Raw genomic sequence first — 17,868 nt, 5'->3', positions numbered from 1 at the left:
GCAAACCGGCGTGCGTGATGCCGACGGTGATGCCAGTGTGTGGAAAAAGTTAGGGGCCGGTTAGCGGAGTCGAAAAAAAAAGTACTTCGGAACCCCCTCCGGTAGACCGAAACCGTGCTGGTATCACATGGTGTACGTGATTGCATGCATGCAAGTGCACGAAAGTGTGCACACATGTGGGCACGGCCAACGTAGGCCACCATGCAAGGATTGAACAAAATCAGCCACCAAACCAACGTTGCATCACATCCGGTCACTGTTTCAGGGCTTTTTCAATGAGAAAATCGTAGAAAATGCATTGAGCGTGGGAAAAATATGCAAACTCGCGTTCGTGATGCCGATGGTGATGCCAGCGAGTGGAAAAAGTTTCGGGACATTTGGCGAAGATGGAAAAAAAGTACTTCGGAACCCCTCTCCGGCAGATCGATACGTTGCTAGTTGCACAAGGTCTACGTGATCGCATGCATGCAAGTGCACGAAATTGTGCACACATGTGGGCACGGCCAACGTAGGCCACCACGCAAGGTTTGAACGAAATCGGACACCAAACCAACGTTGTGTCACGTCCGGCCATTGTTTCGGGGCTTTTTCACCGGGAAAATCGTAGAAAATGCATCGAGCGTCGAAAAAATATGCAAACTGGCTTGCGTGATGCCGACGGTGATGCCAGCGTGTGGAAAAAGTTTGGGGCCGGTTGGCGGAGTCGAAAATATCTCCAGTTCTCCCACCAGCGTCTCAAATATCTCCAGTTCTCCCATCTTCTTCAAATCATTTTGCAGAATGTAGAAATTAGTGTTGGAAATATGCCCTAGAGGCAATAATAAATTAGTTATTATTATTATATTTCCTTGTTCATGATAATCGTTTATTATCCATGCTATAATTGTATTGACAGGAAACTCAGATACATGTGTGGGTACATAGACAACACCATGTCCCTAGTAAGCCTCTAGTTGACTAGCTCGTTGATCAACAGATGGTTACGGTTTCCTGACCATGGACATTGGATGTTGTTGATAACGAGATCACATCATTAGGAGAATGATGTGATGGACAAGACCCAATCCTAAGCCTAGCACAAAGATCGTAGTTCGTATGCTAAAGCTTTTCTAATGTCAAGTATCATTTCCTTAGACCATGAGATTGTGCTACTCCCGGATACCGTAGGAATGCTTTGGGTGCACCAAATGTCACAACGTAACTGGGTGGCTATAAAGGTGCACTACGGGTATCTCCGAAAGTGTTTGTTGGGTTGGCATGAATCGAGACTGGGATTTGTCACTCCGTGTAAACGGAGAGGTATCTCTGAGCCCACTCGGTAGGACATCATCATAATGTGCACAATGTGACCAAAGGGGTTGATCACGGGATGATGTGTTACGGAACGGGTAAAGAGACTTGCCGGTAATGAGATTGAACAAGGTATCGGCATACCGACGATTGAATCTCGGGCAAGTACAATACCGCTAGACAAAGGGAATTGTATACGAGATTGATCGAATCCTCGACATCGTGGTTCCTCCAATGAGATCATCGTGGAACATGTGGGAGCCAACATGGGTATCCAGACATCGCTGTTGGTTATTAACCGGAGAACGTCTCAATCATGTCTGCATGGTTCCCGAACCCGTAGGGTCTACACACTTAAGGTTCGATGACGCTAGGGTTATAAAGGAAGTTTGTATGTGGTTACCGAATGTTGTTAGGAGTCCCGGATGAGATCCCGGACGTCACGAGGAGTTCCGGAATGGTCCGGAGGTAAAGATTTATATATGGGAAGTCCTGTTTTGGTCACCGGAAAAGTTTCGGGTGTTATCGGTAACGTACTGGGACCACCGTGAGGGTCCCGGGGGTCCATCAAGTGGGGCCACCGGCCCCAAAGGGCTGCATGGGCCAAGTGTGGGAGGGGACCAGCCCCAGGTGGGCTGGTGCACCCCCCACCAAGGCCCAAGGCGCCTAGGGCTTGGGGGAAACCCTAAAGGGGGGCACCCCCATGCCTTGGGGGGCAAGGCACCCCCCCCCTGGCCGCCGCCCCCTCCTCAGATTGGATCTGAGGGGGCCGGCCCCCCTCTCCCTTGCCCCTATATATATGTGGGGGGTGGGAGGGCAGCCGTACCAAAAGTTCTGGCGCAGCCCTCCCCCTCTCCCAAGTACTCCTCCTCTCCCGCGGTGCTTGGCGAAGCCCTGCAGGATTGCCACGCTCCTCCACCACCACCACGCCATTGTGCTGCTACTGGATGGATTCTTCCCCAACCTCTTCCTCTCTCCTTGCTGGATCAAGGCATGGGAGACATCACCGGGCTGCACGTGTGTTGAACGCGGAGGTGCCGTCCGTTCGGCACTAGGATCTCCGGTGATTTGGATCACGACGAGTACGACTCCTTCAACCCCGTTCTCTTGAACGCTTCCACTTAGCGATCTACAAGGGTATGTAAATACACTCTCCTTCCCCTCATTGCTGGTTTCTCCATAGATAGATCTTGGTGACACGTAGGAAACTTTTGAATTTCTGCTACGTTCCCCAACAGTGGCATCATGAGCTAGGTCTATTGCGTAGATTCTTTGCACGAGTAGAACACAAAGTAGTTGTGGGTGTTGATTTTGTTCAATATGCTTACCGTTACTAGTCCAATCTTCTTTCGACGGTATTGTGGGATGAAGCGGCCCGGACCGACCTTACACATACACTTACGTGAGACAGGTTCCACCGATTGACATGCACTTGGTGCATAAGGTGGCTAGCGGGTGCCAGTCTCTCGCACTTTAGTCGGAACGGATTCGATGAAAAGGGTCCTTATGAAGGGTAAATAGCAATTGGCATATCACGTTGTGGTTTTTGCGTAGGTAAGAAACGTTCTTGCTAGAAACCATAGCAGCCACGTAAAACATGCAAACAACAATTAGAGGACGTCTAACTTGTTTTTGCAGGGTATGCTATGTGATGTGATATGGCCGAGAAGAATGTGATGAATGATATGTGATGTATGAGATTGATCATGTTCTTGTAATAGGAATCACGACTTGCATGTCGATGAGTATGACAACCGGCAGGAGCCATAGGAGTTGTCTTAATTTATTGTATGACCTGCGTGTCATTGAACAACACCATGTAATTACTTTACTTTATTGCTAACAGGTAGCCATAGTAGTAGAAGTAATAGTTGGCGGGACAACTTCATGAAGACACGATGATGGAGATCATGGTGTCATGCCGGTGACGATGATGATCATGGAGCCCCGAAGATGGAGATCAAAAGGAGCAAAATGATATTGGCCATATCATGTCACTATTTGATTGCATGTGATGTTTATCATGTTTATGCATCTTATTTGCTTAGAACGACGGTAGTAAATAAGATGATCCCTCATTAAAATTTCAAGAAAGTGTCCCCCCTAACTGTGCACCGTTGCGAAAGTTCGTCGTTTCGAAGCACCACATGATGATCGGGTGTGATAGATTCTTACGTTCACATACAACGGGTGTAAGCCAGATTTACACACGCGAAACACTTAGGTTAACTTGACGAGCCTAGCATGTACAGACATGGCCTCGAAACACAAGAGACCGAAAGGTCGAGCATGAGCCGTATAGTAGGTACGATCAACATGAAGATGTTCACCGATGATGACTAGTCCATCTCACGTGATGATCGGACACGGCCTAGTTGACTCGGATCATGTAATCACTTAGATAACTAGAGGGATGTCTATCTGAGTGGGAGTTCATTAGATGAACTTAATTATCCTGAACATAGTCAAAAGCCCTTTGCAAATTATGTCATAGCTCGCGCTTTAGTTCCACTGTTTTAGATATGTTCCTAGAGAAAATTTAGTTGAAAGTTGACAGTAGCGATTATGCGGACAATAGAAAGCTTATGTCCTTAATGCATCGCTCAATGTGCTGAACCTCGAGCATCGTCTGTGGATGTTGCGAACATCTGACATACACGTTTTGATAACTACGTGATAGTTCAGTTAAACGGTTTAGAATTGAGCCACCAAAGACGTTTTTGAAACGTCACGAAACATATGAGATATTCTGAGGGCTGAAATTGGGATTTCAGGCTCGTGTCCACCTCAAGAGGTATGAGACCTTCGACGAGTTTTCTAGCCTACAAACTAAGGGAGAAGATCTCAATCGTTGAGCTTGTACTCAGATTGTCTGGGTACAACAATCACTTGAATCGAGTGGGAGTTGATCTTCCAGATGAGATAGTGATGTTTCCCCAAAGACATTGCCACCAAGCTACTAGAGCTTCGTGATGAACTATAACATAACAAGGATAGATATGATGATCCTTGAGCTATTCGCCATGTTGGACACCGCGAATGTAGAAATTAAGAAGGAGCATCAATTGTTGATGGTTAGTGAAACCACTAGTTTCAAGAAGGGCTGGGGCAAGAAGGGGTACTTCATGAAAGGGCAAATCAGTTGCTGCTCCAGTGAAGAAACCCAAGGTTGAACCCAAACCCGAGACTAAGTGCTTCTGTGATGAGAGGAACGGATACTGAAGCAGAACCACCCTAGATACTTGGTAGATAAGAAGGCAGGCAAGGTCGATAGAAGTATATTGGATATACATTACATTAATGTGTACTTTGCTAGTACTCCTAGTAGCACCAGGGTATTAGATACTGGTTCGGTTGCTAAGTGTTAGTAACTCGAAATAAAAAGCTACGGAATAAACGGAGACTAGCTAAAGGTAAGCTAACGATATGTGTTGGAAGTGTTTCCAAGGTTGATGTGATCAAGCATCGCACGCTCCCTCTACCATCGAGATTGGTGTTAAACCTAAATAATTGTTATTTAGTATTTGCGTTGAGCATAGACATGATTGGATTATGTCTATCGCAATACGGTTATTTATTTAAGGAGAATAATGGTTACTCTATTTATTTGAATAATACCTTCAATGGTCTTGCACCTAAAAGAATGGTTTATTGAATCTCGATCGTAGTGATACACATTTTCATGCCAAAAGATATAAGATAGTAATGATAGTACCACTTACTTGTGGCACTGCCATGAAAGTCATATTGGTGTAAAACGCATGAAGAAGCTCCATGTTGATGGATCTTTGGGCTCACTCGTTTTTTGAAAAGTTTGAGACATGCGAACCATGTATATTGGTGTATACGCATGAAGAAACTCCATGCAGATGGATCGTTTGGACTCACTTGATTTTGAATCACTTGAGATATGCAAATCATACCACATGGGCAAGATGACTGAAAAGCCTCGTTTTCAGAAAGATGGAACAAGATAGCAACTTGTTGGAAGTAACACATTTTGATGTGCAGTCCAATGAGTGCTGAGGCGTGCAGTGAATATCGTTATGTTCTTACTTAACGGATGATTTAAGTAGATACTGAGTATATTTACTTGATGAAACACAAGTCTGAATTATTGAATGGTTCAAGTAGTTTCAGAGTGAAGTTGAAGATCATCGTGACAAGAGGATAAAATGTCTATGATATGATCATAGAGATGAGTATCTGAGTTACAAGCTTTGGCACGCAATTAAGACATTGTGGAAATTGTTTCACAATTAATACCGCCTGGAACACCATAGTGTGATGGTGTGTGCGAACATCATAGTTGCACCCTATTGGATATGGTGCGTACCATGATGTCTCTTATCGAATTACCACTATCGTTCATGGGTTAGGCATTAGAGACAACCACACTCACTTTAAAGAGGGCACCACGTAATTCCGTTGAGACGACACCGTTTGAACTATGGTTTAGAGAAACCTAAGTTGTCGTTTCTTAAAAGTATGGGGCTACGACGCTTATGTGAAAAAGTTTCATCGTGATAAGCTCGAACCCAAAACGGATAAATACATCTTCATAGGATACCCAAAATGGTTGGGTATACCTCCTATCTCAGATCCAGAAGCAAAAGTAATTGTTTCTAGAAGCGGGTCCTTTCTCGAGGAAAAGTTTCTCTCGAAAGAATTGAGTGGGAGGATGGTGGAGACTTGATGAGGTTATTGAACCATCACTTCAACCGGTGTGTAGCAGGGCACAGGAAGTTGTTCCTGTGGCACCTACACCAATTGAAGAAGAAGCTTATGATAGTGATCATGAAACTTCGGATCAAGTCACTACCAAACCTCGTAGGTCGACAAGGATGCATACTACTTCAGAGTGGTACGCAGTCCTGTCTTAGAGGTCATGTTGTTAGACAACAATGAACCTACGAGCTATGGAGAAGCGACGGTGGGCCCGGATTCTGATGAATGGCTCGAGGCCATAAAATCCGAGAAAGGATCCATGACTTTGGAAGAAATACTTGATGGTCGTAAGGCCATTAGGTACAGATGGATTTTAAAAGAAAGACAGACAATGATGATAAGTATCACCATTAAGAAAGCTCGACTTGTCGTTAAGTTGTTTCCCGACAAGTTCAAGGAGTTGACTACGATGAGACTTTCTCACTCGTAGCGATGCTAAGAATTTGTTGGGATTATATTAGCAATTACTGCATGATTTATGAAATCTTGCCGATAGGATGTCAAAACATTGTTTCCTCGACGTTATACTTGAGGAAAGGTTGTATGTGATACAACCAGAAGGTTTTGTCAATCCTGAAAGACGCTAATAAGTATGCAAAGCTCCAGCAATCCTTCTTAGGACTGGAGTAAGCATCTCGGAGTTGGAATGTACGCTTTGATGAGATGATCAAAGATTTTGGGTTTATACAAAGTTTATGAGAAACTTGTATTTCCAAAGAAGTGAGTGGGAGCACTATAGAATTTCTGATGAGTATATGTTGTTGACATAATGTTGATCAGAAATGATGTAGAATTTCTGGAAAGCATATAGGGTTATTTGAAAAGTGTTTTTCAATGGAAAACCTGGATTAGTCTACTTGAACAATAAGCATCAAGATCTATAAGATAGATGAAAATGCTTAATAGTACTTTCAAATGAGCACATACCTTGACATGATCTTGAAGGTGTTCAAGATGGATCAGTCAAAGAAGGAGTTCTTGCCTGAGTTGTAAGGTATGAAGTTAAGAGTTAAAGCTCGACCACGGCAGAAGAGAGAGAGAGGACGAAGGTCGTCCCCTATGCTTCAGACATAGGCTCTGTAGTATGCTATGCTGTGTACCGCACCAGAAGTGTGCCTTGCCATGAGTCAGTCAAGGGGTACAAGAATGATCCAGGAACGGATCATTGGACAGCGGTCAAAATTATCCTTAGAGAAATAAGGACATGTTTCTCGATTATGGAGGTGATAAAGAGTTCGGCGTAAAGGGTTACGTCGATGCAAGCTTTAACATCTATCCGAGTGACTCTGAGTAGCAAACCGGATACGTATAGTGGAGCAACCATTTGGAATAGCTCTAAGTGGAGCGTGGAAGCAGCATTTACAATATGACCTAGAGATTTGCGAAACACATACGGATCTAAATGTTGCAGACCCGTTGACTAAAACTTCTCTTACAAGCAAAACATGATCAAACCCCAGAACTCATTGAGTCTTAATCACATGATGATGTGAACTAGTTTAGTGACACTAGTAAACTCTTTGGATGCTGGTCACATGGCGATGTGACCTGTGAGTGTTAAGCACATGGCGATGTGAACTATATTATTGACTCTAGTGCAAGTGGGAGACTGTTGGAAATATGCCCTAGAGGCAATAATAAATTAGTTATTATTATTATATTTCCTTGTTCATGATAATCGTTTATTATCCATGCTATAATTGTATTGACAGGAAACTCAGATACATGTGTGGGTACATAGACAACACCATGGCCCTAGTAAGCCTCTATTTGACTAGCTCGTTGATCAACAAATGGTTACGTTTCCTGACCATGGACATTGGATGTCGTTGATGTCGTGGAATTGTCACGTCAGATGTCCTCATAAAAGGACTTAGTTGTGGAGCCATCGCAACTAGGAAGCTTGAAGGGGTTAATCGGGACAAAGGACACGAGAGATTTTATACTAGTTCGGCCCCTTACGGTGAAGGTAAGGCCTAAGTCTAGTTGGGTTGGTATTGATGTTTCGATAACTAGGGAGTGAGACACGCTATGCCTGGCTCTCGATGAGTTGTTTATTGCCCTAAGCCGCCAGCGGGTCGTCCCCTTATATACACGGGTGGACGCCCTGCGGCTTACAGAGTCCCGGTCGGCTTATAAACAATGTCCGGCTCGGTGACTAGCTAAGTCTACCTTATGATACAAGTAATATTATTACAGCGGTTTACTACAATGGGCCTTAAGTCGCCTGTGGGCCTTAAGCTTCCTATGAACCGTCATCTTCATGCCTTGTCTTGGGCTTCTCTCTGGTGAGTCCTATTTGCGTAACCCGGCCCCTCCTGGGCGGCTTACACAAATAGTTATATCCCCAACATTAGGCCCCAGATTGATTTGAACCGGTTCATGTCAATCTTAAAATACCTTATGAATCGCCCTGCAGTCTTTTATCTTGCGTGAAGGATTTTAACCCACCGTGACATCATCATTCGAATCCGGGCTAAATCACTGTGACGTCATCTTCTTTAAAGATTTATTTTTATTCCGTCACACCTTCAACGGATCTTTGTCTTTACTGACCATCCCGAGAATCGAGGCGCCAGAGCCGCTGGATAGCAAATGTTATCTCCTCGTTTTTCGCGCCCTCTCGGTCAGTCTTCCCTTATAAATAGAGCGACCTAGGTCTTTCCCCTCAGTCATCTTCTTCTTCTCGCCTCCTCCCAAGCTCTGTCGTCGCCATCGTCGAACCTCTCGTCTTCACCGACTCAGGCCGCTGCATCGACCTGATTCTGACCAGAGATCGACGGCGAACCTCCGCAGCGCATCCGCATCTGTGAGTTCTTCGCATTCCCTTTCTCAGATCCGCATTAGGTCGTTTGCTGAGTTCGTCGGTGTTCATCACTGTCTGACACCAAACCCTCGCTAGTTCCTTCCAATGCCCTGTTTAGATCGTCAGAACCACGTAGAACTGTTGCGGTGCTTGTCTGTGTTGATCTTGCATGAAAATAGATCTCATTTCCCTTGTTCAGAAACCCTCTTCGAATGCATGAACTTCCCTGCCCTATTTTAGGTCTAGAAAAATTTCCCTGGGCAATATTTTGATCCAGAATAATAACTGTTATCTGTGAAACTTGTTTTTATCACCCGGAACACCTCTTCTGGTAAACACCCTGAAACACAACTGTCGAGGCGTCCGGATTAAATAGATGACACAGAACTTTAATTGCTCCTCATAACCCGGAAAAATTTTGAACTGCACTTTGATACTTGTAGCGGCTTAAATATTGTTGCACAGTCATCCTTATGTCATTAGGCCCCTCATTAAACCGCTACTTTGAATAATCAAGATTCTTCCCCCGGTTTAAAATTGAACCGGACCTTTCTTGTTTTTTCATAGGCCAATTGCTGTAATGGCTCCTAAAGCTACCAAGGCCCCTATGACTTGCAACTGGGTTCCTTCCATAGTTACCAATAGCAAACTGGCTGAGTTTGTGAAGTCTGGGCATTTGCCAAAAAAGGATGTCATGTCTTACCGTGCCCCTGACCCGTCTGAAGAAAAACCTCACCCCAAAGCCGGGGAAGTGATAATTTTTACTGATCATATGAGCCGTGGATTTGCTCCTCCCGGCTCAAAATTCTTCAGAGAGGTTTTAAATTTCTTTGACCTTAGACCTCAAGACATCGGACCCAATTCCGTGTCAAACATTTGGAATTTCCAAGTCTTCTGCGAGGTATATCTGGGAGAAGAGCCGAGTCTGCTTTTGTTCAGGGAACTTTTTTACATGAACTGGCAAAATGAACGCGCCAACGGGCCCAATCTTGAGCTTGGCGGCATCTCAATTCAGCGACGGAGAGACTGTCTTTTGCCTTACGTTGAGCTGCCGAGTCACCCAAAATCTTGGAACCAGACCTGGTTCTACTGCCAGGACACTTCTCCGGCTGATGAAAAACCTCTGCCCGGCTTTCGCGCCCTGCGCCTTGAGTCCAACCATCAGCTACCCGACAAGCTGACAACACTTGAACACGTGCCTCTCAATTCCACCATCAGGAAGATTAAGGCTCTCTTGGGAAATGGATTAAACGGCATCGATCTGGTCCGAGTCTGGGTCACCTGGCGAATACTTCCATTAAGCCGCCGACCCGGCTTAATGTGTACTTATACAGGCGAAAAGAATGATCCATTACGCCATAGCCCTGACGACTTACTAGATGACGTGGTAGATGCTACAACCCAATCCTTGCTGAAAGAGGGCACTGTGACGAGCAACACCTTCGACTTACTTCCATTTTGCAAGAATAACCCGGCCCCTGCAGTAAGTTATCAATCGTAACGAATGCTTATCGCTATATTATACCTTTCTTGATACTTATAATTTCTTAACTGTTTCCACAGGCCGATGATGATTTCTAGAAAGCCAAATATGACCATGAGGCTGCCAAACAAGCCAGGACGACCAAAAAAGCCGAAAGGAAAGCCGCCAAGGCAGGAACCTCAAAAAAGAAGAAACCCAGTGCCTCCGACTTACTCAGATTGGAGGACAGTTCTTCAGATGATGAAGAGGTAATCTTAAAAAGTTTTGTTTTTACTTCGCTTGTCATCACCTACCTGACATTCTATCCCTTTAGGAGGATACAGGAAACAGCCGAGCGGCAAATGAAGAGGTAACTATAATCTCCTCCGACTCAGAGCCTTTGCCAAAGAAAAAGACCCGAAGGGTGACCCGGAAAGTAAGATTTTCACATGCACTTGCTAAACAAGATCCTCAATTTCTTATGAAGCAACAACAGCTTGAGAGCCGGAGGCAGACCCGAAACAACAAGGATACGGAACTCTCTGTCGGCTTACCTCACGTAACCAGGAAGTGCCGGACTGAGGTTATCTCCAACTTACATTCTGTTTTACCTTTAGCAGGCTTGATTCGTCACCCTCTTAATTCGTCCAACTCCAATTGTCAGGATACTTCTCCTTCTTTCGGTGAATCCATGCAGTCAAACATGCCGACTTTCAAAACTGCTCCCGGGTAATGTAAACTTATGCACTTTTGATCTTACCCATGCTTGCGTATTCATCCCTCTGCTTTTGTTAACAGTATGCAAGTGAAGCCCAGTAAACGGGCAAAGAAGAATAAGCCATCCGAAGGCCCGGTCATGGCTGAACCGGTGATTGATACAGCTGCTCCAGACAGTTCTGCCCATCCGCCGCCACCTGACCCGGCTTCTGATATTCCAGTGCCAACCTCTGATCCACCTGCCGAAGACATTGTCCACACAAGTGGCTCGGAGACTCCTAGCCCGATCAAGACAACTGACCCGGAAGTTGAGATCATGAAATCCCAGTTTGTTGAACCAGGGCGGCCTACCGTCCTTGCCAAATGTGTCGCCAAAGAAGAATTTGCGCAATGCCAAAAAGCCAAGCAGGACATCGCTGATTATACTCACCTAAGTATTGGCGATATAGTCTCGGGCTATATGAATCGGGTTCATAACAGCCGCGACCTGGAAATTGACATGGTGAAACAAATACAGCACAAATCTGAGGTATAGCTTATACCTTTTACCTGAGTCTTACATACTGTACTAGCCCCCAAGTCTATTGCTTATGAACAAATATGATGTAGACTTTTATAAATATGCTTTACCTGTTAACGTATCCGGCTTAAAAAGAATTTATTTAACCCGGTATAACATAAGGCTTTTAAATTTGCAATACACATTAGTCCCCAAGTGTCAAGCATCCTTACTTGTAAGGTGCTTGAGACTTAATATGTTTGATCCTGCAGAATAAAATTAAAAATTCTTCAGCATACATTAGCCCCCAAGTGCCAAGTATCTTTACTTGTAAAGTGCTTGGGACTTAAATGTTACCTTACGAGAATCCTTACCATAACCCGGTGTCAATGCAGGCTGCCATAGGTCAATTTGAATCAGAGCTCGCGGCCCTGAAGAATCGGCTGGAAACTCAAGAGCTTGAGACGCAGAAAGCTAACTCCAAATTTGAATTTAGTGTCTCTGAAAATGAGAAACTAAAGAAGAATTTTGAGTCGGAAAAGAAAGCTTGGGCTAATGAAAAGGCTTCCCTGGTGACTCGGGCTGAAACAGCCGAAGCGTCTCTTGCAGAAGCAACAACCGAGCTGTCCAACTTAAAACAGCAAATATCCCAAATGGTCTCAGCCATCTTGGTAAGTTATTGTGACACAGCTTTAAACATTGCAACTTTACAATGACTATTGTAATAATTATTTCTGGCTTACCGTTATGCTTGTGCACATACAGGCTCCAGGAGTGTCAATCTGAAGCAGAACACGCTGATCAAGCTTAAAGCAGTTTACACGTTAGTGGAACAGCTATACTCCGGGACACAACGTGCCTTGGCCGTTGTAGCCTTATCAACTCCACACCCCCGCCTTTTGCAAGATGTATTGAAGAGCCTTGCCTTCCTACCTCAGCGGATCCAAGACTTAAGGCGTTCATCATCAAGAGGTGGGGCCGTAGCCGCATTGAGCCGGGCAAAAGCATGGCTCCCGGAACTAGACCCGGCAGACCTTGCTCTTGGATATCCGAGTCTAAAGGAAGACGACAATGCCTTTGATGACCACGACTTCCACGCCTGTGTCAAAGCCATACGCCCGGTAGCCACCCTCATTGGAAATGATACTGACCTCAACAAGTATGCGAACCGGAAAATCCCAAACGCTCCATATGATCAAATCAGCCTGATCCCTCCAATTCATAAGCATACTTTTGCCCCTGAAGTGGACCCGGCCGGTTTAATAGATGATGAAGCTGAATTAGAAGCTTTGAGCGGCATTGATTGGGCCTCATCAACTTTCCAGGAAAAAATAGCCGACGAAGAAGCGTAGAAGGATAACCCGGAGCCTTCAAGCCCCCCGAAGGAGTGAATCACCAGGTGTTTGGCCAAAAACAATGCTTCATCTTATTCAGACTCGGGGTGTCTTGTAATAGGGTAGAAAGAACCTCTTAACGCATGTCATGCCTTCGTGCATGTTCTTATCACTTATCGCTTTTCGTAAGCTGCCATGGCTGTATATTGTTGGCTTTACTTCCTTGGCGTTGTAAATTTTGCTTGCCTTATTCTGCAATCCTTGAATAACCTTCTCGGCTCATATAATGTTCACGCGACACTTAATAACCTGGGGTGACGAATATTAAACTGGCAAGACAAAAAACATCTTAAAACGCTTTCCATAAGGTTTCAGAATAATCAAAATACTTTTATAGGCTTCTGATTCGGATACGATTAGTAAACCGTTCCAAAGGGGTTAAGCTAAGATTCGGATACGATCATATAGCCCCCAGTGGCTTGGCGATGCCAATCAAGTGGGTATCGACAGCTATGTTCTCTTTGATTCGAATACGACCTATGTTTGAACAGGAAGCCCCCAAGTGACCATAGAATTTGTTTAATGACGTTGATTCATATACGATCCACGTAAGACCTAAAGGGGTTAAGCTATGATTCAAATATGATCAAGAAGCCCCCAAGTAGGTTTGGCAAGTATGCCGATCAAGCGGGTATCGACAGCTATGTTCTCTTTGGTTCGGATATGACCTATGTTTGAACAGGAAGCCCCCAAGTGATCATGGCTAGATTCAGATATGATCATAAGCCGGACCAAAGGTAAAGCCGGATTCAAATATGAACCGGTCCCTGTTGGTTGTTTCCACCATCTGTCAAAAAAAACATATACACTTTTTTGAAGGTGAAAAAAGGACAGAGGTCCTGCTTTATTACTTTATATAATATATACATTGTCAAAAAATATATACATCTAAAGAGCCGGTGGCTTAAGTATAGTAAGGCCGAAGATGGGCTATATTCCACGGCCGGCGGGTCTCCTCCTCCGATTTACCTGAGTCTTTGTGCTCTCGAATATCAATGAGGTAGTATGACCCGTTGTGCAAGTTCTTGCTGACCACAAAGGGTCCTTCCCAAGGAGGGGATAGCTTGTGCATATCGGACTGATCATGGATGAGCCGGAGTACTAGATCACCTTCCTGAAAGGTTCTGCTTCTGACCCGGCGGCTGTGATAACGACGAAGGTCTTGCTGGTAAATCGCTGAGCGGGCTATCGCCAAGTCTCGCTCTTCGTCCAACAAGTCAAGCGCCTCTTGTCGAGCTTTTTCATTATCAGCCTCAACGTAAGCCGCCACACGGGGTGAGTCGTGCCGGATGTCGCTCGGCAGGACTGCCTCTGCTCCATAAACCATGAAAAAAGGCGTATAGCCCGTGGATCGGTTAGGCGTAGTGTTGATGCTCCATAGCACAGAGGGCAACTCTTCGACCCAACAACCCGGAGTCCGCTATAAGGGGACCAAGAGCCGTGGTTTGATACCCCGTAAAATCTCCTGATTAGCTCGTTCTGCTTGACCATTGGACTGAGGATGAGCCACAGGCGAAACGTCAAGCCGGATATGTTCCCGTTGACAGAACTCTTCCATGGCACCCTTGGAGAGATTAGTGCCATTATCAGTTATGATGCTATGTGGAAAACCAAAACGAAAGATCACCTTTTTGATGAACTGAACTGCTGTGGCTGCATCACACTGACTGACCGGCTCTGCCTCAACCCACTTTGTAAATTTATCCATTGCCACCAGGAGGTGTTTTTTTATCCTTAGATCTTTTGAAAGGCCCCACCATGTCAAGCCCCCAGACTGAAAACGGCCAAGTAATTGGAATCATCCTCAACTCCTGAGCCGGCACATGAGCTCGTCTTGAGAACTTTTGACACCCGTCACATTTGCTAACAAGGTCTTCTGCATCAGCATGAGCCGTCAGCCAATAAAAACCATGACGGAAAGCCTTGGCCACCAGAGATTTTGAGCCGGCATGATGACCACAATCCCCTTCATGGATCTCTCGAAGTATCGCTTGACCTTCTGCAGGTGAAACACAACGCTGGAATGCCCCTGTAACACTGAGGTGATGTAACTCGCCATTAACAATTGTCATGGGTTTGCACCGCCTGACAATTTGTCTTGCCAAGGTCTCATCCTCAGGCAGCTCTCCCCGGGTCATATAAGCCAAATATGGCAATGTCCAATTCGGGATGATGTGAAGTGCAGCCACCAACTGTGCCTCCGGGTCTGGCACCGCAAGCTCTTCCTCTGTAGGTACCTTGACAGAAGGATTATGTAGAACGTCCAGAAAGGTGTTAGGCGGCACCGGCTTATGCTGAGAGCCCAACCGGCTTAAAGCATCAGCCGCCTCATTCTTCCTTCTGTCAATATGCTCCACCTGATACCCTTTGAAGTACCCAGCTACAGCATCAACTTCACGACGATAAGCCGCCATAAGGGGATCTTTAGAATCCCATGTGCCTGAGACCTGTTGAGCCACAAGATCTGAGTCGCCCAAGCACCTTACCCGGCTTAGATTCATCTCCTTAGCCATCCGGAGACCATGGAGCAAAGCCTCGTATTCAGCTGCATTGTTAGTACAAGGAAACATGAGCCAGAGCACATAACGAAACTTGTCACCTCGAGGGGAAGTTAAGACAACTCTAGCCCCTGATCCTTCTAACTGTCTGGACCCATCAAAGTAAATAGTCCAATACGTATTGTCCGGCTTCTCCTCAGGTGCCTGCAACTCCGTCCAATCATTGATAAAATCCACTAAGGCCTGAGATTTGATAGCAGTATGGGGCATATACTTCAGACCATAGGGCCCAAGCTCAATGGCCCACTTGGCGATTCGTCCTGTGGCTTCCCTGTTCTGAATAATGTCTCCCAAAGGAGCCGAACTGACTACCGTTATAGGATGACCTTGAAAGTACTGCTTCAGCTTCCGGTTTGCCATGAACACACCGTAAACAAGCTTCTACCAATGTGGATACCTTTGTTTAGACTCAATGAGCACCACGCTGATGTAGTAAACCGGTCGTTGAACCGGATGCTCCTTGCCTGCCTCCTTAGGCTCCACCACGATGGCTACACTGACAGCCCGCGAATTAGCAGCCACATATAACAACAACGGCTCTCTATCAATGGGAGCTGCAAGAACCGGTGGCTCAGACAACTGTCTCTTTAAATCCTCAAAGGCAGTGTTAGCAGCATCACTCCAGACAAAAGTGCCCGTTTTCTTCATCATATGGTATAGCGGTAAGGCCTTCTCCCCCAACCGGCTTATAAACCGGCTTAAAGTAGCGACACGTCCCGCCAGGCGTTGAACATCATTGATACACGCCGGCTTAGCCTGAGAGGTAATCGCCGTGATCTTCTCTGGATTAGCTTCAATGCCTCTATTTGACACCAGAAAACCCAAAAGCTTGCCTGCAGGTACACCAAATACACACTTGGTCGGGTTAAGCATCATCTTGTAAACCCGGAGATTGTCAAAGGTCTCTCTCAAATCGGATATTAAAGTTTCCTTTTCTCTGGATTTCACCACGATGTCATCCACATAAGCATGAACATTGCGCCCAATCTGATCGTGCAAACAGTTCTGCACACATCGCTGGTAAGTTGCCTGGGCACTCTTGAGCCCAAACGGCATAGATACATAACAGAAGGCCCCAAACGGAGTGATGAAAGCTGTCTTCTCTTGGTCCTTAACTGCCATCTTGATCTGATAATAACCAGAGTAAGCATCCAAAAAGCTCAAACGTTCACAACCCTCCGTAGCATCATGATTTGATCAATACGGGGGAGGGCAAAAGGATCAGCCGGGCAAGCCTTGTTTAAGTCCGTGTAATCCACACACATCCGCCAAGTGCCGTTCTTCTTGAGCACCAGCACCGGGTTAGCCAACCACTCCGGATGAAAGACTTCAACAATAAACCCGGCCGCTAAGAGCCGGGCCACCTCTTCCCCAATGGCTGCTCACCTCTCTTCGTTGAATCGTCGGAGAAACTGCCTTACCGGCTTATACTTTGGATCAATATTGAGAGTGTGCTCAGCGAGTTCCCTCGGTACACCCGGCATGCCAGAAGGCTTCCATGCAAAGATGTCCTGATTCTCATGGATGAACTCGATGAGCGCGCTTTCCTATTTAGGATCCAAATTGACACTGATACTGAATTGCTTAGAGGCATCTCCCGGGGTGAAGTCAACAAGCTTTGTCTCAGCGGCCGATTTAAACTTCAACGCCGGGTTGTGCTCTGTAGTTGGTTTCTTGAGGGAGGTCATATCCGTCGGGTCAACATTGTCTTGATAGAATTTGAGCTCCTCCGCGGCACAGGCCATCTCAGCGTAAGCTGCGTCGCCTTCTTCACATTCCAAGGCCACCTTTCGACTCCCATGCATAGTGATGGTGCCCTTGTAACCTGGCATCTTGAGCTGTAAGTAAACGTAACACGGCCGTGCCATGAACTTAGCATAAGCCGGTCGTCCAAACAGAGCGTGATATGGACTCTTGATTTTGACCACCTCAAACATCAACTTCTCAGCCCTGGAATCATACTCATCGCCAAAGGCCACCTCTAATTCAATCTTACCAACTGGGTAAGCCGACTTGCCTGGAACCACCCCATGGAAAATAGTGTTGGATGTTCTCAGATTCTTCTCAGTCAACCCCATACGCTGGAAGGTCTCATAATAGAGTATATTGATGCTACTCCCTCCGTCCATGAGTACCTTAGTGAATTTATACCCGCCAACCTGGGGTGCTACCACCAAGGCTATCTGACCCGGGTTATCAACACGTGGAGGGTGATCCTCTCTGCTCCAAACGATGGGCTGCTCTGACCATCTCAAATAACGAGGAACTGTCGGCTCAACAGAATTTACAGCCCTCTTATGAACCTTCTGGTCACGTTTGCATAAGCTGGTGGTAAACACATGGTACTGCCCACCGCTCAACTGTTTTGGTTGGCTCTGGTAACCCGACTGCTGTTGCTGCTGCTGTCCTCCCTG

The sequence above is a fragment of the Triticum dicoccoides genome, chromosome 1B, assembly GCF_002162155.2.
Source record: "Triticum dicoccoides isolate Atlit2015 ecotype Zavitan chromosome 1B, WEW_v2.0, whole genome shotgun sequence".
Taxonomy (NCBI): Eukaryota; Viridiplantae; Streptophyta; class Magnoliopsida; order Poales; family Poaceae; genus Triticum; species Triticum dicoccoides.
Note: the sequence above shows the minus strand (reverse complement) of the source record.